We start from the raw sequence: 27,730 nt of genomic DNA, 5'->3' as shown, positions 1-27,730 counted from the left end.
CGTTCTCATGCAACATGGAAGGGTGATAGCTTACGCATCTCGCCAACTAAAGACGCACGAAGTAAATTTTACGACCCATGACCTGGAATTGGGAGCCGTGGTCTTCGCTCTGAAAATTTGGAGGCACTACCTGTATGGTACGAAGTGCACCATCTTCACGGACCACAAAAGTCTCCAGCACATCTTGAACCAGAAAGAGTTGAACATGAGGCAACGAAGATGGGTTGAATTGTTAAACAATTACGAGTGTGAAATCAAGTACCACCCGGGCAAGGCCAACGTGGTAGCCGACGCATTAAGTCGGAAGGAGTACTCAAATCGTCGTACGAAAACTCTCTCTATAACCATTCAATCTCACCTAGTCACTCAAATTGCGGTAGCCCAGTCGGAGGCCATGAAAGCAGAAAACAGGGCAAGCGAAGCATTGCGCAGGATGGAGAAGAACCTAGAGGCAAAGGAGAATGGAGTATACTATTTCATGAACCGTATTTGGGTCCCTAAACTCGGAGGATTTAGGGAGGTAGTTATGAAGGAGGCCCACAAGATGCAATACTCCGTTCATCCTGGCTCAGACAAGATGTATTTGGATATTAAACAACACTACTGGTGGCCTAACATGAAGGCAGAAATTGCTACCTATGTTAGTAAGTGCCTTACGTGTGCCAAGGTAAAGGTGGAGTACCAGAAGCCCTCAGGGTTATTACAGCAACCGGTAATTCCTGAGTGGAAATGAGAGGGGATTTCTATGGATTTCTTGACCAAGCTACCCAAAACGTCGGATGGACTAGACACCATATGGGTAATAATCTACCGACTGACGAAATCTGCCCATTTCCTGCCAATAAAAGAATCCTACAAGATGGAGAGATTGACACGTTTATACATTCGAGAAATCATGAGACTCCACGGAGTGCCAATATCTATTATCTCGGATAGGGATAGTAGGTTCACTTCACGTTTTTGGCAATCACTCCATAAGGCATTGGGAACTCATCTCGACATGAGCACCGCTTATCATCCACAAACGGATGGTCAAAGCGAACGAACCATTCAAACGCTCGAAGACATGCTCCGTGCATGCGTGATAGACTTTGGGAAGTCTTGGGATACCCACTTACCTTTAGTCGAATTCTCGTATAACAATAGTTATCATTCGAGCATCAAGGTCGCTCCTTTCGAAGCACTGTACGGACGTAAGTGTAGATCACCGTTATGTTGGGCTGAGGTGGGCGATACTCAACTAGCAAGAACACATACGTCGGACAAGGCGCTAACGGGACCGGAGATCATTCGTGAAACCACAGAAAAGATCGTCGAAATCAGAGCTCGATTACAAGCATCGCGCGACCGACAAAAGAGCTACGCCGATAAACGGCGAAAGCCCTTAGAATTTCAAGTTGGTGATCGAGTACTGTTGAAAGTCTCACCCTGGAAAGGGGTTATTCGTTTCGGGAAACGGGGAAAACTGAACCCACGATACATCGGGCCTTTCGAGATCGTCGCCCGAATAGGTCCAGTGGCGTATAAGCTGTAGCTACCCGCAGAGCTAAATAGTGTTCACCCCGTGTTCCATGTCTCTAATCTAAAGAAGTGCCTATCGGATGAAACACTCGTCATTCCCCTTGACGAAATCGAAATCAACGAGAATCTCCTGTTCGTGGAAGAACCGGTTGAAATCATGGACAGGGAGGTAAAGCGTACTAAGCAAAGTCGCATCCCAATCGTGAAGGTACGGTGGAACGCGAAGCGTGGGCCAGAATTCACATGGGAGCGCGAAGACCAAATGAAGCAGAAGTACCCTCACCTATTCTAGCATTCTCAATTCTAGCTTTCAAACAGAATTTCGGGATGAAATTCCCTCTAACGGGGGGATGATGTCACAACTAGAAATTTTGTGTGATGTAATCTCTACACTCAAGTAAAATGTAGAATCAAAAACTTAAAGAGCATGTAAGATGCTTACTCTATGACATCTAATTTTCAAACAAATACACCATACAAGTGCTACAAATAGTCAATAAGCAATTGGAAACCCTAGAGGTTCTTGTTAAGTCCATTTTGGACTAGGACTTCCTTATTGGACCCATTGGGACAATAAGCCTCCAATTTGACTATCATCAGATTAGAACCTTTAAATGGGCTCTAATTGGACCCACATCCATTTATTTCAACATTTTGGGCCATATTGGGCCTAGAATGAAATAAATTAAAAACTATGAACCATGAATAACCTAAACTTGCCCAACAAAATGTAAAAAACAAAATCATATTATATTTTTTTTAGGTCAAAAATCATCCAACTTAACTTCTATATGGGCTTAGGGGCAATAAAGCCCAAAAACCGTTTTCCTTTCCAAATTCTCGGCCCAAGGCCCAAATCCAAGAAGAAAGGGGGTTGACTTCTTCATGCCACCTCACTTATGTCCCACATGTTTCCATGCATGGACCAACATGCATCTATGTATGTGAACTCAACCCTTTTCTCTCCTCTTTCTTCTTGTCTCGGCTGATTCCAACACACACACATACACTTTTATCACCTCTCACATATCAAACACTCTCCAAAAACACCTTCACCCTCTTCACTAAATTTCGAAGATTCAATGGCATTCAAGGAGGTTTTCCACAAAAATCACCATCCAAGGTAAGGTTATACTTAAAACTATGACCAAGGTTCTTTGATCTATCAAACATCTCCTCTAAACTCATAAGAAATCACGATCTTGCATCCTAGAACCACCTCAAGACCGAGATCTAAATCAAAGTGTGCTAGGACCGAAAATCACCTCATTCTTCTTCCATCTTTTTCTATAAAACCGAAACCACACCCAAGGTGAGCTTCATAACCCCTTATTTTAGGTTTTTATAAGTTTTGTGGGGGGGGGGGAATACAAGCAAATGTGTAGATCTATGATTATGTGTATGCTTTGTATGATTTCTATGTTTATTTTCATATTATTATGTGTTAATGGTGTTGAAACTAGTCACAAGGACATTAAAATCGAGATTTGCAATATGAAGTATGGAACAAGTGCTAAACATATCATTACACATAAGTAATTACTAGAAAAATAACCAAGTGGTTTAGATGAACTCCTTGGGCTAAAAATCACATTTTTGGACTCAAAATGTAAAAATATGAAATTAAAGGGGCCAAAATGTCAAAATACAAATTCTGGGGGTTAATATGTGTCAAAACAGTTTGATAAAATAATTTTCCAGAAATTGACACTTTAGAATGATTAAAATGTAAATTTTTAAACTTAATGGGCTAAAAGTGAACTTTTCGGCCCAATAAGGCCCAATATGCGAAAATTGTAAAGTTGAGGGGCTGGAAATGCATTTTTCTGTAAAACAGGGGACTACTAGTGTCCCAAGTCCATTTCAAAGGTTAAAAATGCTTTTCATATTTAAAAGGGACCAAAAATGCAAAAATTCTCTATTTTGGACCAAAAGTGTAAAATTTGCGAAAAAGAGGGTTCCAGCCGAAAAAGTTTCATTTTGATGGACTAAAACTGTTTTTCAAAAAGCTTTGAGCTGAAAAATACTTTTTCTACAAGTTTGATACTAAAGTGTCAAGAAAAATGGCCTAAGGACTAAAATAAGAAGTATTATATATAAAGGGTCCAAAAGTGTAAATTCATCCAAAAAGAAGGGTCTAAAAAATTGTAAAAGACTAATGTCTTAAACAATGAACCTGACACGACGGAACACTAGTACCTCGGCTATCGGCGAAACACAATTCACCTTCAACACCAAAAATTGTTATCAAACGAATTGATTCGGTCTCGAATCAATAACAATTCGAAACTACTAACAGGACGATAATTTAATACACACATGGAAATCTCGGGAACTCAATACATACGCGGGAATACACCAGATGTCGATACACCGTCCTTGGGCCCAAAAGTTTCAAATCATGCTTGTTGGGCCTAGCTAGCCCGATGACATGATCTTTAGGCCCGAAGGAAACTCGCTTACATGTAGTTGGGTCTTATATGCCCTAATTTCGTGTAAAAGGACTTTTACAGGCTTTGTGCTGTTGGACCTCAAGGGCCTTCTGGTGCTTCTAGTACAGTCGAGAATTCACCAAATGCGAGTCGGACTAAGGGTCCTCCGCATTCACGATAGCCATGAACGACGTTGGGAAATAACGGGGTTTGGCACCCTCTTCTTTTCCCCTCGGTTGTGGGGCTACATGAGTCCGGGTGGTTGGGTTAAGTGAATAGTGAAAACGACGCCTAAGGGATCGTTTGTACGGTTGTCAACTGGTCGTTTTCATTAATGTACGTTTACAACAATTCACAATCTGCAATTAATCCAACGTCTCCGGAGCTCAACGAATACACTTGTCGTAACGAAGAAACAAAACATAAATTATTTAATGCAAAGTATTAGGAAAACGTCGGGTTTTCCTAGGGTTTTCAATTAATAGACCTACAAATTACATACCGAGTTTTACAAACCGTACTCTTACATTTATAGAAACAAACAAGCATACTTACGGATCTTCACACTTTTTATACTATGTTCTTTTCAGAAAATATCGAATATTCTGGTGATTTTCAAAACAATACAAACCACTATATTTCAAACATTACTTATGAACTCACCAACATTTGATATGTTGACGTTTTTCAAAATACTTGTATTCTCAGGTAATAGGTAAACCGAAGTGAAAAATGTACTCAGTGATGTCTTATTGTTTGTTTGACTAGTATTGAACAATCTACTTTTGGGAATGTAATATTTTGAACCAATGTACTGAATGTAAACGCTACCAGTTGTAATATTCCAATGCTTGGTGTTGTATGATGTTATGTTTCATGTATATTCATTGTGATGGTATTCAATTGAGTCACCACAGCCCCCGGACGTTTCCGCCGTCTGGTTCGGGGGTGTGACAAACGAGGCCTAGAAATTGATGAATTTCTATAGGTGTCTTCGGTGCGGACCAGTTCTCAATGGCCTTTATTTTGGAATGGTCCACGTGAATTCCCTCTTCACTAATAACGTGACCCAAGAATTCGACTCTTCGAATCCAAAACTCGCATTTAGAGAACTTCGCGTAGAGCTTCTCTAATCGTAATGTTTCCAAGATCTGACGTAGATGTTGACTATGTTCTTCCTTACAACTAGGGTAGATAAGTATGTCATCAATGAACACAATGACGAACTGATCCAAGTAAGGACAACATACCCTATTCATTAAGTCCATGAATACTGCGGGTGCATTAGTCAATCCGAATGGCATGACTACAAACTCGTAGTGTCCATAATGAGTTCGGAAGGCTGTCTTGGGAACATCCTCCTCTAGCACTCGTAACTGGTGATACCCGGATCTTAGATCAATCTTTGAAAAGTAATTTTCCCCTTGCAGTTGGTCGAAGAAATCGTCTATGCGAGGTAGAGGGTAACGATTCTTGATGGTAAGTTTGTTCATTTCTCAGTAGTCGATGAAAATACAGAACGATCTATCTTTCTTCTTCACGGACAAAACCGGAGCTACCCAGGGTGAGAAGCTTGGTCTAATAAAGCCTTTGTTGAGCAGTTCATTAAGTTGACTGGATAGCTCCTGCATCTCCGCTGGTGCTAGACAATAGGGCGATTTTGCTACTCGGGTAGCCCCTGGAACTAAGTCGATTATGAACTCGACTTGATATTGTGGAATTAATCCTGGGAGTTCTTCTGGAAAGATGTCAGGAATGTCACGTACTTCTGGGATGTTCTTAATGTCTTTCGTCTCATGGATAATATCAAACACATGAGCAAGGAATGTGTGACATTCCTTTCGCAAATACTTCCGGGCTTGAATGCTCAAGATGATGCGAAGGTTCGTGCCGGGTTTTTCGCCACATATTACTAGATTTTTGCTAGACAGAAGATTAAGGTGAACAGCCTTTTCATAACACATGATGTCGGCACGATGAAGACTGATCCAATCTATGACAACCGTCAATTTCTGGCCAAGTCAAAGTCAAATAAGGTCGACAAGTAAAACCAGTCAACTCCGTTAACCCTTGTATATTAGGGTTTACAATATGTTAGCTGTTGTACGACTCGCTATTTTAATAAGACGTTATCACTTGGAAAGTTTGTATATCGAAATTCTTAAACCCTAATAAGGGTAAGTGAGGTAACAAAATGATAAAACACTATTGCATACCCTTCAGGGGTGTGTAAGACTCTTAAACATGGCTTAACGTCGTTTACGAACCTTGGGTTGCGAAGCTAAACACTCAAAAAGGTCACAAACAAAGTCTCTTTCAATCTCTCTTTATCAATCTTAATCTCTCCTAAATCTATCCTAAATCTCTCTCAAAATCTCTAGTAACTTTTTATAATCATTTGGGGCATCCTGACACTTAACTTGGTGAAAAACCGCTGAAAACGTGAAGTTTATATGAAAAACAGCCTTAAAGGACCGAAACCTCTCTATTAGAACCGAACCCTCTTAGAGCCGAAGCTCCAAGGACCGAACCCGAAGGTCCCATAAGGACCCGAACTCTGGTAAGAACCGAAGCTATAGCACCGAAACTGCCAAGACCGAAATTGGAGGGACCGAAACCGAAGCCTCCCTTTTGCTCCATTTCGCCTTCGGGTCAAGCTACTTCGGATCGAACTATCTTTCGATTCTCATCAAGCAACCGAACCCACCATCGGTTCTCAACCTCCTTACGACTGATCCCTCGCAACCTTCGGCCCAATCCGAGAAGCTTCGCAGTTTCGCCTCTTTCACCCAGTTTTCGACCACGAATTTGTTTTAGGCCCGTTTTCGATGGTTTTCGCACGGGATTTTCGTCTACACCTTTATTTTACAAATTTTAACACTCTAAGAGCATAAAATAAAGGTATTCTAAGGATTTTGGTATTAAAACCCACCCTTTTATTAAGACATCAGGCAATGTACAAAAAGGTAGTACTTGACTTGTTCCATAAGCTAGGACACTACCGGCTCACTATTGATGCTTTATGTCATTATTCACATCAAATTAGTCAACTCCTTGTACCCTCACTCTTCCCCCCCCCCCCCCCCCACAAGTTTCCTGGAACACACACACACATAATTAACCCATACCACCCTCATTCCCTAGAATCACCGACACTTCATCAAAAAGCAAAAACACTTTTTCTCTCTCACATCTCTTCAAATTTTCGAGATTCATCCAGCAGTTCTTGAGTTCCTATCCACCCAGGTTCAATTAAGATGTATCCGGATCTTAAGAAGTTGTACTGGTGGCCAAACATGAAAGCCGAAATCCACCCAGGTTCAGATAAGATTTATCAATCTTAATCTCTCCTAAATCTCTCCCAAATCTATCTCAAAATCTCTTCTAACTTTTTATAATCATTTGGGGCATCCAGACTCTTAACTTGGTGAAAAACCGCTCAAAACGGGAAGTTTATATGAAAAACATCCTTAAGGTACTGAAACCTCTCCATTAGAACCGAACCTTCTTAGATCCGAAGCTCGTAGGACCGAAACCGAAGGTCCCTTAAGGAACCAAACTCTGCTAAGAACCAAAGCTATAGGACCGAAACTGCCAAGACCGAAACTGCAGGGACCGAAACCGAAGCCTCCCTTTCGCTCCATTTCGCCTTCAGGTCAAGCCACTTCGGACCGAACTGTATTTCGGTTCTCATCAAGAAACCGAAACCACGTTTGGTTCTCAACCACCTTAGGACCGAACCCTCGCAACCTTCGGCCCAATCCGACAAGCTTCGCAATTTCGCCCCTTTCACCCGGTTTTCTACCACGACTTCGTTTTAGGACCGTTTTCAATGGTTTTCACACGAGATTTTCGTCTAGATATTTATGTTACAAATTTTAACACTCTAAGAGCATAAAATAAAGGTATTCTAAGGATTTTGGTATTAAAACCCACCCCTTTCTTAAGAGATCAGACAAAGTACAAAAAGGTGGTACTTGACTTGTTCCATAAGCTCGGACACCACCAGCTCACTATTCATGCTTTATGTCACTATTCACATCAACTTAGTCAACTCCTTGTACTATCACTCTTCCCCCCACAAGTTTCCTGGAACACACACACACATAATTAACCCATACCACCCTCATTCCCTAGAATCACCAACACTTCATCAAAAAGCAAAAACACTTTTTCTCTCTCACATCTCATCAAATTTTCGAGATTCCTCGAGGAGTTCTTGAGTTCCTATCCACCTTAGTAAGATATTTTATCCCTCACTTGATTTTCTTAAATCCCCTCACTCAAATCAAGGGTTTCTTACACTAAGATCATCACACTTGTTGCGAGGGCATCAAATCTTCAAGCATCCTCCAAGTATTCTTGAGTTGTACACTTGTTGTTCATACCCCTATCATTTCATATTTTTCTTAAGTTTTAAGGGGGGGAATACAAGTTCAAAACACCAATAACACAGCTAAACTCATCCATCAACTTTCATCAGAAAAGTTTAACTCCATTCACGTACTGTTTTGGGCAGCTTAAACATTTTAGTTTTCAAAACTGTTTTAGGTTCAAATAGTTGCGGTTCATACCTTTAAAATGTCTACTTGCACATCGCCATACGATGTTTGTACAATTTATGATGACTTTTACAAAACTGCCTATCATTTCAAGAACAAATCCGGACCAGTCTTTGAATATGGTCATTTTCACACAAGTTAGAAGTCATTAAAAATCATAATAAAAATTAATAACAAACTAGACCCATTTTCCAAACTCTTAGAATTTACGGATTCTGATTTGTACCTTTGATTATTTTTCAACAAATTTTCTAATATCAGGAACATAAAAGTTAAAACTAGAAAAAAATGTTATCAATTTCTTTTCACCTTGTAACTTGTTGAGCAAGGTGTGTATCATGATGTGAATATATGTGTTATATTATATGTCATTTTGTCTTGGTAAATAGATATACATCAGAAAACAAATAGATTTTTACCTTCACAAGTATGGTAATTAATTATAATAAACAAATTTTATATCCACTACATACAAACATTTTGATAAACTATTGTAAGTATAGTTTATGTTCACTACTACTACCATTATTTGATAAACTATAATAGGTATAGTTTATGATACACTTACACAATAAGTTCATTACCAAAGGTTTCATTTACAAAGAAAGGGTTTTCATTCAATACACGTAAATTTGTTAGACATTCGCTTCATGTTACTTTTCAAGTAATGCACCATACGTCTTGTATTGTAACCAGAGTCTCTTGTAAGGAGAGCGTGATAGTTGTATATAGATCTATATTGGGATTGACACCCCACACCTTACTGTTAGCTGCAGTAGGACCTTGAGGTCTATGGGTGACAAATGTCATAACATTTCTGACGCCTAATGAACGTCGTTTCAGGCCAAAGTGTTAACAAAACATAGGATTTACAGGGATTTCACTAAATCAAACGAGTTTATGTTGATTTAAACTTACAATGCTTTACTATATGTATGGAAAATGAGTTGTACATTTCGGTCTTTGGATTTTAAGACTACAATTCACACTTTAAGGAAAATATTGGATTTTCTGGAACAAACACCACTTTTACAAGAAAAGGCTTTTCATCAGTACATTCAAAAGCTTATGAGCTCACCAACTTAATTGTTAACACTCTTTTAAGACTACTTGTATTATCAGGAAATCTATAAAACTGGTAACTAACTGCTTTTGAGGATGGGACGCTAAAGCGTCAAACAAGTTATATTTTGACATCATAATGTAATTTATTTTGAAACATGTAAACTTATACTAAGATGTAACTTTTTCAATTACATTTATGATGGTTATGTTTGCTTTGAATCACTATGATACTTGTTGTTATGATACTACACATGAAGTCCTCCACCCCTGGACATTTCCGCCATCCTTGGTTTAGGGGTGTGACACAATCCATGCCGATTATGACGTCGAAACTTTTATTTGAGATAGTCATAAGGTTAATTGGAAATGAATGGCTATCTAGAGTTAGATTATATCCTATGTATATACTTCTTGTCCTCTTAGTCTTTCCGTTAACCATTTCTATAGTGAACGGTTCTTTAAGTGCACATGGTTTTCGTTTAAGTAAGTGAGCAAATTTCTGGTTCACGAAACTCCTCTGCACGCCACTATCAAACAGTATGCATGCATATGAGTTATCGAGGAGAAACGTACCAGCGAGCATTGTAAGGTCGGTTACCGCTTCCTCGTGGCCTATAGCCAAAACTCTTCCCACTCCGTCAGCGCTCCCTGCTTTCGGGCAGTTCCTCTTGTAGTGACCCACCTCGCCACATCCGTAGCAAGCCTAACCCACACCAACGCTGGGGACTTGGGTGATTGACCTTGCTGGAGCCTTGCAGAAACGGTCAGTGTGCCCTTTCCTATTGCAGTTAGCACACTGCATTTCCCGGCAGGGTCCGTTGTGATTGAAATTGCACTTGTTGTACTTGGGCAAGCTCCAAGCATACTGCTTCATCGGCGCAGTAGCAGGAGGGGTTATCGCAGCATGAACAGCCATGACCTGCTGCTTTTTGGCAGCGTTCTGCGCCGCGTTCTTCTTCTTGTTATCTCAGAACTTCCGCTTGTTGTCAGCAGCATTGGAGGGTTCTGGGATAGCCAGGGTTGTTGTCGTTGTCGGAGTACGGACTCCATGATCAATGAGCCATTGTGCAAACTGCTTGACACTGTCGAAGGTAGTGGGGTTTGAAGCTAGAACATTCCCCTGAAAAGGAGGCACCAGCCCCCAAATATATCTCTCGACTTTCTTTCCCTCAGTAGGGACCATTCCCGGACATAGTGCCACCAGATCACTGAACCTGGCAGTGTAGGCCACAATGTCGGAGCCCTTTATGGTTAGACTCTAGAGTTCCTGTTCAAGTTTCTGAACTTCGCCCCTTTAGCAGTATTCCTCTATCATGAGCTCCTTAAGAGCTTCACAGCCCATAGCATTAGCCACTATTAGAGTTAGTGACTTGACATGGCTATTCCACCACGTCAAGGCTCTGTCCGCGAAGGTGCAGGCAGCAAATTTAACTTTCCTTCCTTCTGGACAGGAACAGATCTCAAAGATCGATTCTGTTTTCTCGAACCATTGCAAAAGGGAAATGATTCCACCAACCCTATTGAAGGACCTGGGCTTGCATTTGGGGAAGTCCATATACAAGCACTCCCTAGAGTGTATTGGAGCATCACCTTCAGTTAATGAACTGTTATCCCACTCTCACTAGTACCACTAGCATTGAATTGGGCTAAGGCGGCCGAAACAGCCGCAGCCACTGCAGCTTGGATAGGTGTTGGATTGTATTGTGGAGGAGGTGGTGGTTGAGTAGGAGTTATCGGAGGATTGCGTCTTCGTGTTCGACGTGGAGGCATCTTTCAACTATAAGTTTAAAAAGATGAAGATGATAGTAAGAATCAACTGTGAGTATAATGAGAGTGATCCATGGACTAACTCTCTATAGCCCAACAAAACAAATGAGAGTATGATTGATATAGATATCTAACAGTAGAAGTATGAAAGCACTTTGATATGAGTTTCCCAAAAGATTTGATGTTTGTCGATTATATTGGCATTAATGATGTAATAAGTTTGGGAAAATGACCTAGAAGTAGGTCTTACATCAAACCATAATAAGAAATTTTTGACAGTGTAGAGACCTAGCAACAGTACTAGAAAGACAGGGATATTTATAGGGAAACGTGCTACGTAGAGCATAGATAAGAAGGCTATTCCTTAAACCAAAAGAAAAGATGAGTAGAGCATCTTATACCCGCGACGGGTACCCCTCGGGTGAACCCTCAAACCTGCTAGCTGACGCTCCAAGTTAAGAAGGTGTTGTTCATATATCCTTTGGTGTGCTTGGAGCTCTATGACTTCAGATCGATTTGTAGCTAGTTCTTGCTGCAGAGCCTCATTGTCTCTCATAGACCTCTCACGAGCATCTTCAAGACGAAGAATGCGGACTGTATTAACTCCCGCATTGGCATCAACCTCCATGATTCGGTTGATGGTTGTCCTACCCTGCTCTTCATTTTGAGCAACCGACGGACCAGAATAGGCAGGACTCTGTCTGTTGAGCCTCCCTCGCTCAGGTTGTAGAAGCTTCTGTCTCCATTGTATGGTATAGGTTGACCCTGTTCTTGACTCCATCTACCCAAGTTTTCCTACCACTGAGGTGTCGGGCCTTGAAAAGCCGGACAAAGGTTAGGATTCAGGATTGGAGCTACCAGGGGTAGCTCATTGACTTCTGGCTCGGAGTCCTAATCCTTCGGGAAGTTCTCTGTGAACTCATCATCCAAAGGGATTGGATGATTCTCTTCCGGAACTGCATCAAGCCATCCACCAATACCTTGGATGGGAAAGTACGGGTCGCTAGGGAGATTGAATCTAGCCATGCTATCTATACGAGAATAGGGGTAAAAGAAATAATTAATAGACGTACAACTTAAGATAATTATAAGATGATCTTTATCAATTACTTCAATACTTGTGTAGTGATCCTAACTCCAAATCCACAACCAAACAAGGAATAGTAAATAAAGAAAAGATCATAGATTCTAAAGTCTATGACACCTTAGTCACATATAACCTTAGTGTATCCACTCAGCAACTATTGACCCACTAGTAAAGACCTTTAGTTCTCAAATAAGTAATTATAGTAACACAAAATACTCCTATAATATTTTAAGTTTATGTTATGTTCTAATGTTTTCATTGTAGTAATGTTGGTAAGTTTTTAGACTTGTTGTAACACCATAACCATTCCAAGGCACATGCTAATCACTTCTCGGAAAGATATAGTTGATTAGGTTATATCACTCCCAGATCTGATTATATGTCCCCAAGCCTACTTGTGTTGTCCAACAACCATAAGGATTTTGTTCTGTCGTAGTGACACTTATTTTAGTATGAATGCAGGTATGTATACTTTGGTTAAATATTTTATTATTCAAAAGTATAAACTGTTGGTCAGAGTATTTTAATCTCGATGTGCTTATACTTTGTATATCTTTTATGGGTTGATATACTCAATTCACTATAAACAAAGCTCTGATACCAATCTGTCACACCCCAAAACCAGAACTGTGGAATCGTTCTAACAATGCATAATAGTAAACAAGCAACAACATCATCCATTGCATTAATAGTATAATTTAATACAAGTGTGTTCTATGTATAGTTTGTAAGACACCAAAAATGAATAATCAAAATAAAGACGAGTCTTGTATGAGCTCCGTCTTCTCAAAACCTGGTCCAGTGTACTTGTCTACTGGTGACATGAGAATACAAGTTATTTTGAAAGATTAGATCAACATTAATGCTGGTGAGTTCATAAGTATTTAGTGTCATTGTTCTGTATGAAAGTGTTTGTAAATGCTTGTTGTAAATGTTTGTAAGAGTTTGATGTAATTGTTGTATCTCCTAGAAAATCCTATATTTTCTACTTTACTATGAAATGTAGTCTGCTACCTATATTTTCTACTTTACTATGAAATGTAGTCTTCTACTAAGACCCGACTGTTATGTATGTTTGTTCTGTTGTAAAAGTGAATGCTTTTCCCAAGTATGACTATCATTACCAAAATATAGTTTACATTACCGTTTATGTGAGAAGATCACAATGTGATTGCAATGGGAAAATCAAGATGGACTGTAGTATTCTATATAAGTAACTACCAATGTACTAACTACCTTAAACAGTTTGTTTAATTAAGGTAAAATGTGATGAGGTTGTAACCATACTTGATTGACTAGTATAACACGGTGATCAAAGACATCGAAATGGTATGACATTCGTCACCGGTAGACCTACAGGTCCCACTATAGCTAGCAACAAGGTGTAGGATGGTCAATCTCGTATAGATCTATACACAAATTCACACTCTCCCTCCAGGAGACTCTGGTTACAAAACGTGACACAACAGTAAATTGCCATGCCATGAAGTAGTGGCTCACATTAATGTTACAACATTCTCATATCTGTATAGTATTTTCTAGTGTATTGTATGTTCTCTCTATTCTATTGTATATCATGCTCTCTTTGTATAGTGTAGTGTATGTTCTCTTAGTTTCTCATCATAGTATCTTCTTTCTGTTTCTCATTATAGTATGTTTGTATTGACTCCTGAATGCACTGACTCTTATATGTTTCATTATACTAGAAATAATGAGTAGTAATTCCGTAAATTTTACCTATTATAGTTTACTAGTAATGTTGTTTGGATGACTGAGTATGTTTGTACACCTTTGCTATCCAAAGGTGTTGAACTGATGTAAGAACTTTTATATCTATACATATATACATAATATATAACTAAGATTCAAACGACACTCGGACAAACAACCAGATACCCTAAGTCCACAACAAAACAAGGAACATAAAATAAAGTGAGTTATCAGTCCTATGCCCTTTCAACCTTATTATATAACTATATCTATATAGACATGATTTTGACAATGTTAGTTTAAAAGATTTTAATAAAGACTTTAGCATATAAAAGAGTTTTCACCATTTCAATGGTTATTGATGACTTGATGTCAGCTTATAAAAATATTTTGAAATAGTTTGCTTGATAAAACAGTTTGAAGAATATGAAAATCCACTTGTTTGATAGTTATTAATCACATGTCATTGATATAAGAACTATGAAGTTTCTACTTGTATTCCCCCCCCCCCCATAAAAGCAATTAAAATCATTTAAAGATAAGTTAATCGGTATGAACTCACCTGTAGTGAATGATACCAAAGTAAGAACGATATAGGATGGTAAGTGTCAAGTGAAGCCTCGAGCACAAACGAAGCCTATTAAGCATATAATGATACATATATGGATATAATTAGTGTTTATACAACTAATTATGCAAGGAACCCACCTTAGGGACTTGGAAACACTTAGATTGAAGTGTTACAATCACATATGATTGCCTCAAAGGGGTTTACGGCCACACTAGGGTGTGTATGGCCAAGGTGGTGTACGTCCATTAGGTGTACGGCATGGAGTGTACGACCGTACACTCATGGTAGAACATGAAAAAAAGGGTGTTTATGACCCTATCTAGCATCCATTAAGTGTTCACGATCCTATGTTGGGACATAAGATGAGTTTGAGGCCAAAACATGCACTAAAAAAGGGTTTACGACCATATGAGGAGTGGACGACCGTACACCCTTGGAGTTCTTGCATTAGATGATGATTCAAGGCTAGGAATCAAGTGTTTTTCAAGCTTAACTAGAAGATGGAATAGATACTCACACTTTTGAAGGTTCCTAAGGAGTTCACGGCCCAAGAACAAGTAGGTGTTCTTGGTGTTCTTTGTGAAAGTGATGAAAACTTGAAGATCTAAATAAAAGAGATAATTTCATGGATGAAATCATGGATCATCACTAGATAAAGCTATGTATCAACTAATCAATGGAAGGAATACTTACATTTTTTAAGATCATGATGAAAAGCTTGATGATAGTTGAGAGAGAATTGACTTTCTTGACTTGAAAATGTGAAAAGTGAAGGAAAATTAAGGAATGAGTCATATATAGGCATTAGTTCATGGCCACTTTGATTGTACGGCCGTACACCCATGTGTACGGCCGTACACTCCTCTTGAAGGAGTGTTTGGCTTGAATGCGACTCGATGAACTTATGATAACTCATCCCTAAACCCAAACCTTGAATGTACTAGGGTTAGAACACTCAAATGGACCTTAAACAATGCTAAAAGATAGCGGAAATGAGTCTAACTTTGATTGAATTGAATGGTTGTACAAGATAGAAATTTTGGGTTGTCACTGGACTCATCCTCGCTTCTCAAAAAACAAAACTCTTTGACTTTCTCATCGAAACAAAGATTCCATCTGCGAGATGCTTGTTTCAATCCAAGATGGATTTCTCAAGCTTGCACACTCTATTCAGGTACTTTGCATCCACAAAACCCTCTAGCTGATTCATGTAAACATCCTGCTCCTCACGTATCACTTACAAAAGCCAAAGAGATTTAGGAACCCAAAGTTGTTTGGGTCCACATGAGGCTTTCATAGGAAAAGCAATCGCAACATCAACTAAATAAGATCTTTTAATTAAGGTGGAGTAATCTTTCTTTGTGATTTGAAAAAACAGTGATCCTATTATCTTTTAAGTTCTTATCCTTTGTGGATATTTTCCTTTGTTTATCTTGGATTTGTTTCTTGACAAACTTCTTCTCAACTCTCTTTGGGTTAGTTTAGAACCTCTTGGAAGGAATTAAAGGATCTGAAACAACTTTTTCTTTTCCCTTAACATCTTTTGATGTCTTGGCTGAATGTGAAGTATTCTTGTTAGGTGAGGAGTGAGACTTTCACTTTTCCATAGGTTTGGCTTGATTTGAAAAAGAGGGTTTTTAAAAAACTTTTTGTTTTGAAACCTTTTAAGACTTAGATTGAGTTCGTGAAAAACTCCTAGGTTTTACATCCCGACTCCCAAGTATGAATTTCAAGAATTTTTATACATCATTTAAGACATACCCGACGAGTTGGAGGCGCCAACTCGTCGTGTAGAAACTGACCAGGCCGCGTGTTTTATGGAACCTACTCGACGAGTTGGAGGACCTACAACTTGACAAGTTGAGGCTGTGCATGAAAATCCTAATTTTAGGGTTTGCACCCAATTTAAAGGACCTTAAGTCCCCTCACCGGCCTCCCTTAAAACTTTACACATACTCTTTAGCCTTACACACTCTCAAAATGGAAGGTTAGTTTAATTAGGGTTTCTCTGGACTGTAAAGTTATAAGGGAGGCCGGTGAGGGGACTTAAGGTCCTTTAAATAGGGTGCAAACCCTAAAATTAGGGTTTTCATGCACAACCTCAACTTGTCAAGTTGGAGGTCCTCCAACTCGTCGAGTAGGTTCCATAAAACACGCGGCCTGATCAGTTTATACACGAGCTGTGCATGAAAACCCTAATTTTAGGGTTTGCATCCTATTTAATGGACCTTAAGTCCCCTCACCTGCCTCCCTTATAACTTTACAGTCCAGAGAAACCCTAATTGAACTAACCTTCCATTCCGAGAGTGTGTAAGGCTAAAGAGTATGTGTTTGGTGCCTTTCTTGAAGAAGCTTGAAGTGGTGAGTGCATAACTATATGAAGGACTGTAGATACAAATTTTGCATTGTTGTAGGAGCCATCTTGAGGTATAAAGCTGCTACCTTGACCTTTCATTGCTTAGATATCCTCTCATGAAAGAAAATGGTCCTTTTCGGTACGTCTTGGAATCATTCTCGGATTTGGGCTTGTTATGAGGATATGGCTTTAGATCTAAACCCCTTTAGCCCCCTTAGGCCTAAAGACTCAAGCTTTGTCAAGCTTTGGCCAACTTCCATGCCCTAAACCTCTTATTAATGTTAGTTTTAGTGTTTTGATCCCTTTGAAGCCTTGCATGCACATAAAGTTAGCAACTTTACGTGGTATCTTAGTCCTAGGAGGCTAGATATGTAGTATAAGGCCTTGGAGTCGACTGGAAAGGGATGAAAACATTAAGACAGGAAAAATCGACGAGTTGCTTAGCCAAATTGATGAGTTGCATAGGGTTTACCCGCCTTCTGGATATTAAGTGAACTCATGAGTGGGTGAGATTGATGGGTTTTTGCCATAAGAACATCCTATGTGCTCATACAAACCCTAATGCTTGGATCTACGTTTCTCTATTATACATGCAATTCATCCAAGACTATAAACGCTAGTTCTAGCATACAAGTAATCATATTAACATAAGAATGGCTTTAAGATATTACCTTGATTGTTATGTAGCAATAACAATCACAATTCCTCCTTGTAATGACTTTAGAAAGCTTAGAGTCACAAATGTCACTCCTCTAATGGTTCACAAACACCAAGATCAAGAGGATGAAGAAGAGAAGAGAAAGAGGCTACCCAAAACATGTGGAAACCCTAACCAACAAGTTCACCACGTTTTTGGGGCAAAGGGGTTCTTTAAATAGTGAGGCTATTAGGGTTATCTAATAAGGAAACCCTAATTTGGATGCTTAAGCCCTAAGCAACCCATGAACTCCTTCCTTAACAATCCTTGGACGATTTCTAATGGGCTTCCCCATAGAATTCGTCCAACCTTATATTATAAGGTAATCCTTAGTCCAATTGCAATTATCTTATAATTACAATTCCAGTCCCTTAAGTTTAATTAATCTCTTTTAGCCACAAACTTAATTCTTATTAATTCTTGACTAATATTAATTAAACAATATGATTTCTCCTTTAATATGTTATTCTCATAAGATATTAATAAATCATATTTAATCCTTTCTCTCCATTATTCATCATATCAAGTTGCTTTGGTGAAGGCAACCCAAAAGGACCATGCACCATCGGGTCAAGTACATACCAAAATAGTTATGGACTTAGACACTAATCCAACAGTCTCCCACTTGGATAAGTCTAATAACTATTTTGCGTATGACTTCAGATCCTGATCTGCAATCGTAGCTTTCCAAAGCCGCTGTCAACTCTGATCTTATCAGATACGCGTGTCCTTTAGATAAGGGATCATATATTCCTCCATTCTAGATATCGTATAGAATGAGACATGGATCTAAATCATTCTCTCTGTCTATGTGATGTTTCCTGAATTCAGATTTATGACGACTGACAACAGACTATAATTGAACACATCAATTTAGTCCCGGCTTGGCCAAGCGCTTAGGTGCCATCACTAAATCATCGAGGGGCCCACAGATATCGCTTTTATCCTACTTTGGATAAAAGGAACGGATAAACTTTGACTCGATGCTCGCTTGCACTCACTTACCAAATCACACACAACAATATGTTTTATAACACCAAGTTACTGGTGCGTTTACATATTATCAATGTGCAACCGACTCGCAAGATACAACTCACACATCTCGGTTTCAAGAATATAAGATGTTATCGTCTCACCAATCACTCATGATAAAATCCATGAAGTGATCCAAGTGAGCGTGGGTTTAATCCAATGCTCAAATCATATTCATAAGCACTCATGAACGTTGCAACAAACATTTGCTTATGTCTAATACACTTTAGACAGTCCACACACCAATTCACGACAGTCTTCATTCATACCTACTTCCAACATACGAACGACTGTGGCCCGTTCGAATAATTTGACTGTTCTGAACCAATTAAATTATTCAGGAAGTCAAAACATGCAAAGTGAAACACATGAATAATACTAATCCCATATGGCCTCAAACCTTTGAGTATAAATAAAACACCTTTTATTTATCACCATATCGATTACTCATTATTTGTCGTTTCGGGTAATCAACTTCTTACTTGAATTATTACTACACTTGTCCCATGCTCTTAGCATGCACATAATGCTTACCTATGGTTCTTAATTTGTGAAATAGATCAAATGAACACATTTCCAATCACACTCATTTCACAACTCCTAATCCTTTTTCATAAATGAAATAATATCAAATTCTTTCTACTTATGGAATATGTTAGATTCTAACATTTTATGCAATGATCCTTTCGTAATGTCACTACACTAAAGTCACAATGACTATTGCCAATGAAATTACAAAGTCCTCTATCTGAGATTGTTACAAGAAAATTCCTTAGATATGATGTCTCTCACTCAAAGTACATTCCTTTGAACATCCTTTTGCATAAAAGTTTCTAATCTAGACATTGATTCTCAATATCCAATTCCCAACATGGAAACGTTTCCATATTTTTCATATGACAACTCATTCTTAATAGAATCTTTTCTATTCATAATAATGTCGACATGGTCCATCTGTTGGATATAGTGTCTAAGTCCATAACTATATTTGGTATGTATTTTGACCCGACCCGACATGGTCCATTTGGGTTGCACTTCACCCGAACAATTTTTGGATAATCTTTTGAGAATAGCACAAGTTATGATTTATTAATATATTATAAGTTCTAATATATTAATATAAGATCATATTATTTAATTAGTATTGATCTATAATTAATCTAGGATTAATTTAGAGATCAAAGGTATTACTAATTAAATATGGGCTTCTATATTTATATAGTGTGGGCTAATGCTTATTTGGAATTGGCTAGGCTTGCATGGAAAGTCCATGAATACTCCATGGAGCTTTAACCCATGGATCTCATGGAAATGAAGAGACATGGGTATTAGGGTTTACATGGATGTAACCCTAATCCACCACACTATATAAAGGAGCCTTTGGTTCTTGAAATCATGCTAGTTGAGGTGAGTAAAGCGAGAGGGCCGATTTCAAGATAGTAGTGACTATTCTCTCAAAGTTCCAAGTTTGTGGTGATTTGTGATTTCCATTTGAGGCATCCACACTATTGGTGCTAGGCTCTAAAACTCCAAGGAATCAACTACAACTACAAGGTAAGTATTTCTACTAGCTTTATTTGAATCATGTTCCCCATGCCATGCTAGTTAGGACATGAACCTTGGAAAAACAATTATTTGCATGTATCTTAGACAAACATAGATCCAAGGTTTATTAGGGTTGCATGTACACTTAGGAAGTGTTAGAATGCTCAAAACCCATCAGTGGTATCAGAGCCTAGGCTTGTTTGTATGATACTTGATGCAAAATATTGGAAAAAGTCGAAAAACTTGCTGTCTGCCAGATGAACTCGCCGATTCCATGGGTGGACTCGCCGAGTTCATGTGTATCTTCATCCTACTCGACAAGTAGGAGCCTCAGAATGCAGATTTTCGACTTTAGTTGCTGGAAATGGACCAGAAACATTACCCTAAACTGTTTTGGTACTTGAAAACTTGTTTTAGATGGTGTAATGTCTTTGCTAATCCATTTACAACAACTAGTTATCAAAATTACAAAGTTTTAAGTGTAATTTTTGATTCATGAAAGTGTTCATATTCATGTTCTTGATCTTATGATGTTTAGATGATCATAGGAATTATTTGTAACCTATGTGGTAGATTAATTCTTGATCATTATGTGTTTTAATGGAGTCCATAACTTGTCCTCAAGTTATGGAAAACCAAAAGTCACTTTGTTTAAAAACCATTAAAATAACACATGGGTTATAAATATGAAGAGTCTTCATTTTTAATACCCTAATAAACTCATAAGTTACAAGAAATGAAAAGTTTTGAAAGTTTACAAAACTTGCCCTCAAGTTTTGGAACAAGTAAAGTCTTGATTAAAACTTTAGTTCCAACCCTTAGAGTTTTAAAAGTTAAAATTCAACCTTTATACTTATAATATTATAAGTGAATAATATATATATATATATATATATATATATATATATATATATATGTATGTATAAGATTAAAAGTCATCTTACTGCTAGTACGCCTCATTCACGAAGCCGGTCTATAAGTAGGGTATAAGGTTGTTGCCTATAAAATGGCAACTTAATGGGTGTCCACTCTCACCCACCGCTTGCTTGACTGGTGGAGGGTCGTTAGCCAACGGATAAGACAAGGACTTATAAATTCTCATTAAAAGTATGATGAATATTATAAAGTAACTAAATGTTTTAGTAAATTCCCAATCTTAGTTACTTTAGGAAAAATGTGAATAAGGTGCTAATCCATGAAATTACACTTCACACTTTGTCTAAGTCGTTAGTGGAGTGTGTGTGGTTAACCGGCACACTAACTTGGACTTATCAAGGTAGGTAAAGGGTGACTTAATATTTATCATAGTATCGATGGAGCGTGTGTTGTTAACCGACACATCGATTGAGGGGTAAACATTAATGGTACCAAGTGATTTGCATGGTTACTTCACACCTCGTTTTGTGATCCTCGACATCCGAGTCACAAAACTTGGAGGGCACACTCGAGATTGAAAAATGCCTTTGAAAAGTTCATTTAATCTCAAAAGAATCTAGGAATTTCTAAGAACCAAATTAAATATTTTTAATATTTCATCTTTGGTGGAAATTGGTGAATTGTCATTCACCTACCTTTCAAATATGTTATTACTTAGATTACGACATACCTCTTCTAAGTATAATATATTGTGATTGGGTCCTAGCCTTAATACTACATTTGGGTGTTTTATTAAGGACTATCTCTATTTATAAACTAAACTTTTCTTCTCTTCAGATGTCTGCAAACAACTCTGCTTCTGGCTCTAATCCTAGTGGCTCCTTTTCTCTTATGAACTTGTGTGGGAAAGTCACTTTTGATGGATCCAACTTTAATGAGTGGATCAGAAACATCCGAATGATTACCCGCTATGAGGACAAAGAATATGTCCTCAATAAGGAGCTTAAGGAGATTGATGAGACAGTTGCTACTCCTCAAGAGATCGCTGAGTTTAGGGCACATGAAAGGGATGCCACCAAGGTGGTATGCATCATGATGGCCACTATGACCGCAGATATCCAAAAATCCTATGAAGATTTCTACCCCTATGAGATGCACCAAGAATTGATGGAAAGATACCATCAAAGTGCTCGTCAAGAAAGGTATGAAATCATCTCCTCCATGATAACAACTCGCATGAATGATGGTGAACCCATCACGGGCCACATGCAGAAAATGCAAAGATTTGTGGACCATTTGCTGAAGCTTAATGTGAACTTCCCCGAGGAGCTTGCAATAGATATCATTTTGCACTCCTTACCTTCATGTTATGATCAATTCCACATGACATACCACATGAACAAGGATGAGGTCACACTCAGCAAACTTCAAGGACTCTTAAAGACCACGGAAAGTGGTCTTAAGGGTAAGGCGGTTGTTACTCCTAATCCTACAAACTCCGCCCCTGTCTTGGCAATCGGGAAAGGATGAGGGAAGAAGAGAAAGATTTCTTCGAAGGGTACCAAGGTTAGGACCCTTGATGGCTCTGCTTCAAGTGGAACCAAGAAAGGTTTCATCACTCCTTCATCAGACCCTAAAGAGGCTGAATGCTTTTATTGTCATGAAAAGGCACATTGGAAGCGGAACTGCCCAAAGTACCAGCAAGATGTGAAGGACGGGAAAGTTAAACCCAACCATGCAGGTACTTACACTATCATTTCTAATAACTCACCCAATTCTAACTCTTGGGTCCTTGATACCGGTTGTGGTATTCATATTTGTTGTGACTTGAAGGGACTAAGAAGAAGTGAGAATGTGGAGCAAGGAAGGATAAACTTAATCATGGGGAATAGGAAAGTTACACCTGTCACCAAGATTGGAGTTTATACTTTATCGCTAAGTAGTGGGTTTAGTTTAGATTTGAATAAGTGTTGTTATTCGCCAGAAATGGAAAGAAATATTATTTCCTTTCATGCATTGTATAAACAAGGTTTCGCCTTTTCATTTGATAATGAAGTTGGTTCGATTAATGCTTTCTTTAATAATGTTCTTTATTTCAAAGCATTACCTTGTGATGGTGTGTATGAAACAGTATCTGTGGTTGATAACTTAGGAAATAATGTATTGTGTATTGATTATGTTAATAATAATAACTTGGATAAAGCATCATTATGGCATTGTCGTCTTGGACATATAAGCAAGAAACGCATAGGCCAACTCCAAAAGGATGGAGTCTTGGAGTCGTATGAATTAAAGTCAGATGATAGTTGAGAATCATGCTTACTTGGAAAAATGACAAAGTCACCCTTCACAGGCTCTTATGAGAGAGGTGAAGGTTTGTTGGACCTCGTACACACGGATGTGTGTGGACCATTCGAACATGCCACAAGGGATGCTAATCGTTATTATTTAACTTTTACTGATGATTACAGTAGATATGGATATGTCTACTTAATCAAGCATAAGTCAGAGACTTTCGAAAGGTTTAAGGAATTTAAACAGGAAGTTGAGAATCAATTGGGCAGGAACATTAAGATGCTTTGATCCGATCGAGGTGGTGAGTATCTTAGTTCAGAGTTCCTTGACTATCTTAGGGAATGTGGGATTGTCTCACAATTGACACCTCCCAGGACAGCGCAGTTGAATGGTGTAGCTGAGAGTTATAATCGAACCTTGTTGGATATGGTTCATTCCATGATGAGTCAAGCTTTGCTACCAATCTCATTTTGGGGGTATGCCTTAGAGACTGCCGCCCATATCATGAATCTAGTCCCTACAAAGAAAGTTACCAAAACTCCTCACGAGATGTGGACTGGTAAAGTACCTAAACTAGACCACATCAAGATTTGGGGTTGCGAGGCTTTTGTGAGGCGCGAGACTCATGATAAGCTAGAACCCCGAAGCGAGAGGTGTATTTTCATCGGCTACCCACAAAGATCCTTTGGTTACCTCTTCTACAGGCCTAGTGATAATGTGGTCTTTGTAGCAGGAAGAAGAGTCTTTCGAAAGAGAGAGTTTATAAGCCAAGGAGACAGTGGGAGGCAAATTGATCTTGAAGAACTTCAAGAGTCAAGTGGTGAAGGAACTTCAAACCCTAGCCCTCAACTTGAGGAGGAAACTCCTGTTGAGCCAACTGAAGAATCTATACCTCTAAGGCGTTCCACCAGAGTTAGGAATGCACCTGAATATTATTATGGTTTTCATATTACTGCGGAAAGTGAGTGTGACAACCCGAAATTTCCATTCTGAGCAAACCATATCAAGCCAATAGAAGTTAGAATAGTTTCAGTGAAATTCCAGACTTTGGGTATAAGTTTGGCAGTTTTTTAGGATTTACACTTAAGGAGATATCAGGAGAGTGGATGCACTAAGGTTTTGTGCAACACTGTTACTCCGATACTCTATGATATTAGAGTTCATTCCGGGAACAAAAATATTTTCTGCCAAAAATCCCAGGACTATATATAGAAAACTGAACCATATTGGTTCATTAGTTACACTTCCCTTTAGAGAAAAGTCAAAATTCACTCTCACGGATCATCGGGTTTTTATCCCAAATTATGAGTACTTCGATCTAGTTATATTATATAGCTTAGATTGTGTTTAGAAACATCAAAATCGGACCAAAACCCCAAGATTTGGGAGTTTACCGCCAAAGAACACTTGGGGAGTAAACTCGATTTTATGGGCCAAAAGTGTCCCAATGACCCTCAAAGCCTTAGAACTCAAACTAGAAGCCTTCATTACAATGTTTAGTCCATAAAACAATTAAGAATCAAGGGTGAATGTGAGTTCACGGCCAAGGAAGTTCTTGGGCCGCAAACTCCATTTTAGGTTGCCAAAATGACCTAAATGCCTTCATTGAGCCAAGAGACTAGCATAGAACATTACTTTGATGTGTTTATGACCCAAAACAATCAAAATACCAACACCTAGGGGTGTTCACGGCCGCAAACACATGACCAAATGGTTCATGGGCCAAAAACTCTAGTTAGGGTGTTTCGATGCCACAAACAATTCCTAAGGCTTAGGCTTGAATTTAGACATCTACCCTAAAGTGTTTATAGGCTAGAAACATAAGGAATCACAAGTATTGAGGAGTTTACGGACAAGACAAGTTCTTGGGCCGTAAACCCCTATAAAGGGGACAAATGACACCCAAATTCCTTCCTTGTTCCTAGAACCCAACATAGATCATATCCTTGATGTGTTTGGAACCTCAAAACATCAAATGGTACTCCTTACCATGAGTTTACGACTGTAAACTCATGGGGGAGTGGTCCCAGGTCCGTGAACTCCTAAATGGAGTCAATAGGAAGCCCAATCACTTGATTAAGCCTTGAAACAATTCACCAAACTAGTTGTATAAATGATAGGATTCATTTAGAGACCTTGTTGAGAGTTTACGGCCATGAGTTTACTCCCCTGGGCTGTAAACTCCAAAGCATATGGTCATTTGACCATAAACTCCCATTAGAGACATTGCACTCCTTTGTTGCAACCCATTTGCCTCCTAGCACTTGACCAAAAGTGTTTTCCTTGCATTAAAATGCTTATACTTGTATAATTAGTGTTTTAATCACTAATTATTTATATACATATGTCTTCATATGTAATTAGGATCATTGTGTGTGTCTAAAGTCTTCACTTGACACCAAGCACTTGTCTGATCCTTCCTTACGATAACAGTCCGATCAATTCCAATCCCTTACAACAGGTGAGTTCATACCCCTTAATTAATGTTTTAAACTACTTTTAAATGTTTTATGGGGGGATACAAGTAGAATCATGCTAGTTATTATATCAATGACATGTGATTAATAAGTAGAATTATGCTAGTTATTACATCAATCACATGTGATTAATATGCAACATTCAAATGATTTACTACTCATTAGCCGTTTTACTAAACAGTTTCCTTCAAATGATTTTTCATAAACACTTTATATGTTTAAAAATCCTTATTACATTGTACATTTTACTCCGTATATTACATTTCAAACTTATTTACAATTGTGTTTCAAACAAATGTTTCTTTATACTAAACCGTTTTATCAAACCCATGCCTTCAACACCCTTTTATAGATCGACATCAAGTCGATCTTTTCTTAGAAAATATTTATGTCAAAGGTTTTTACAAAACTTATTTTATGCTTTTATATTATAAATTGCATGCCTCTATATGTATGGTTATATAAGTAATGTTTAAAAGACTTAGGAAGACTATCCACCTTGTTTCCTTTTCCTCGATTTGGATGTGGTCTGATAAGATATCGGGTACTCGTCCGAAGGTCTTTTAAATATTAGTTATATATCATGTGTACATATATAGTCATAAAAGGTCCTTCCAGTTCATCCAATGCCCTTGGGTAGCAAGGGTATACATCCATGTTCATACTCACCAGTTATATTACTAGTAAACTACCATAGGGGTGGTTTAGGAAGATACTAGAACTATTACTAGAACACAATATCATACTATGAGTCAGTTCATTCATGAGTCAATACTTACTACTATGAGAACATATACAACTATACTAGGAAGAAAACATATACAATGATACTAGAACAAGTAACATTACATTACATATACATGAATACGTTAACAATTGTGATCCACTGTATCGGAGCATGCCTTAAATGTCATGGCCCGAGTTGTAGCCAGAAATCTCTTGGAGGGAGAGCGTGAGTTTGCATATAGATCTATACTAGATTGACTATCCTACACCTTGCTGCTAGCTACAACCGGACCTGTAGGTCTGCGGGTGCCAAACGTCATTCCGTTTTACGACCATTCGTATGTCGTTGTTACCAGTCGATAGTATGGTGCAACTTATCAGATGATACCTTAATATAAATCCGGTTTAAGGTAGTTAGTACAACAGTAGTTCCTATAATACAACACTACAGTACTACATTAATTTCCCCTTTTCATATATTTAGTGATCATTTCACTTAAACATTTAATGTAAAAACTATATTTTGTAAATGATAGTTACACTAGGGAAAATTACACACTTTTACAAGAAACGAACATTTAGAACAGTTAAGTCTTGGTAGAAGACTACATTGAGAACAGTTAAGTCTTGGTAGAAGACACCTTTATATAAAAGTAGGAATCATAGGGATTTCTAGGTTTTTTCAAACGTTTACAGTTGTTTTACAAACATTTTTATACTTACAGTTCATCTACATTTTTCCATACTTACAGTTCATTTACAAACAATTTCTTACATACAAATTAAGACACTAAAATACTTATGATCTCACTAGCTTCAAAGCTGTTACTCTCTTTCAAAATAACTTGTATCCTCAGGTCAACCATAGACAGGTACCGATGCAAGGTTTTGAGAAGATGGAGCTCGTTCAAGACCCATCTCTCATTTTGATTTATGCTTTAGTATTTATCAAAATTTGACAGAACACACTTGTATAATAATTATATTATTAATGCAATGGATGATGTTGTT

Source organism: Lactuca sativa, chromosome 8 (genome assembly GCF_002870075.4).
Source record: "Lactuca sativa cultivar Salinas chromosome 8, Lsat_Salinas_v11, whole genome shotgun sequence".
In the NCBI taxonomy this organism is placed as follows: domain Eukaryota; kingdom Viridiplantae; phylum Streptophyta; class Magnoliopsida; order Asterales; family Asteraceae; genus Lactuca; species Lactuca sativa.
This window is presented reverse-complemented; position numbering follows the sequence as displayed.